This window comes from Neophocaena asiaeorientalis, unplaced genomic scaffold (genome assembly GCF_003031525.2).
Source record: "Neophocaena asiaeorientalis asiaeorientalis breed wild unplaced genomic scaffold, Neophocaena_asiaeorientalis_V1.1 scaffold72, whole genome shotgun sequence".
NCBI classification, from domain to species: Eukaryota; Metazoa; Chordata; class Mammalia; order Artiodactyla; family Phocoenidae; genus Neophocaena; species Neophocaena asiaeorientalis.
In genome coordinates, this window is record NW_020185336.1 from 3,210,565 (window position 1) to 3,212,506 (window position 1,942).

The following is a 1,942-nucleotide window of genomic DNA, read 5'->3' on the forward strand; positions in this document are numbered from 1 at the left end:
AGCTAACTGAAAGGAAGCCAGACCCTTTTATGGGGGGGGCGGTGAGTGTTGTGTTGTGTTTGTGGTAAATTCCATTGTCATTCACTCCTAAATTATTTTCTGAGACCTTTTTTTTAAGACATTTATTCATGTTTCTTCTGTATCCATCTAATCAAATTCCTACTCATAGCATACGTGTTTTCTTATTTTCTCAACTCTGTATTTTGTTAATCTTTTAAAGAAAAAAATCCTAATAGAAATTCCCTGGAAATAATTTACAGAACTAATGAATCTGTAGGTCTTTTAGACAGTTCTACATTACAGTCCCATTAATATTCTCTCCTTTTTATAAGGCTTGAAGTAAATCCCATGACACTAGAAGAATTTAGATACTGATTACTTGCGATTGGTTCCTGGTGATTTGCTCTTAATAATTTCCAGTTGAATTTAATGAAAGTATGATTCCTGAAATGCTGCTTCATTAAAATTGCATCTTTTCCCCTTTAAGTGTGGTCTCGGTCATTTCACCCATTTTGCGGTGTGTTTTTCTCCCCCTTAAAAAGTAATGATTGAGAAAGCAGAAACAATTAAGAATATCACTTTAGTTCTTCCTAGAAGGCCCCCCAGAGTTCCTCTGCATGAAATGATGCAAGCTGCACTTCATCAGGATTTTATAATATGTTCTTTCCAATTGAAGAGATTATTTTTTTAAGTAGTTTTAAAAGAGAAACATGAAGATTTGTGGGGAGGTGAAGGAAAGGAAAGTGAAGAATCTGTTGCATATACAGGAGAAGTAAGGTGTTTAGTATTTTTACTCAAAAAGATATATATATACATATATATATATGTGGAGCTTGATTAAGTTATACAGTGCAGCATTCAGAGTTAATTTAATTGAGATGGTGATTTGCCAATGAATATCTACATGGATCCTTTTTAAAAATCCAAATGCAAATGAGTACAACTGCAGTAAAATATATTTGCAAATGAATCCTGTTGCTTTATTCATTTATTATGTAATTACTGCAATCTTTCCCACCTTGTTTTCAGTATTTCTTAATCATTAAGTCAGAAGCATGACAGCAGTGCCAGCCCTGGCATGATTCTCTTTGACTGAAACCTTGTAAATTAACACAATTAGCACAGCATCATCCTGCTAATTAACTTCCAGTGTCTGGTGCAGTGGTTTTGCAAGCAAGGAAGAGGGAGTCAGAAGGGAATCAACATGCCATTCTGTTACCAAACTCTGTGATACGTTCAGTTTAGCTCAGTAAGTCAAAGCCGGCCATGTCAGGAGCCAAAGTCAGGCAATGAAGAGCTAAAGGGGTTGGAGGAGGAAAGCAGAAGCGGGTAGGAGCTGTCAAAATAGACTGCAGTAATTCAGAAGGGAGCTGATGCCACAGATGCTTCATTTAGACCAGAACTCCTTCTTATCAAGGAATCTCTGCCAGAGGGCACAAGAGAGTTTGCAAAATTCACTTACCATAATACAAAGGAGATTAAGGAGCCCTGCTTAATACAGCTGTATCAGAATAGGAAGTGTTCCAATCAAGCAGAGATTAGAATAGGACGAACCAGCATTGGGAAATAGAACAGGGTTCCAGTGCTCTTCTGTAACTAACTATATGTGAGTCCTCGAGGGTATATTATAAATCCCTTTGGGTACTGGTTCCCTAATGAGGGAAATAAGGCAATGTCTAAGGTCTCTCTTTAAACTGTAAAATTCAAATGATTCTCTCATTCTGACTGCTTTATAATGAGAAAATACTCTTGTATAGTTTGCTACATAGTCACCTTGCTTCCGTTTGTAATCTAGCAGATGATAGAGTTACACATAGCATCTCATTTTCTAGTTGTACTCTTCGAGTTTATGCCACACACTGCTTTCCATAAATGTAAAGGGTTAGAATCCAGATTCTCTGTTCTTATCTTCCCTTTTACCTGCTTCCCCCCTTCACATATA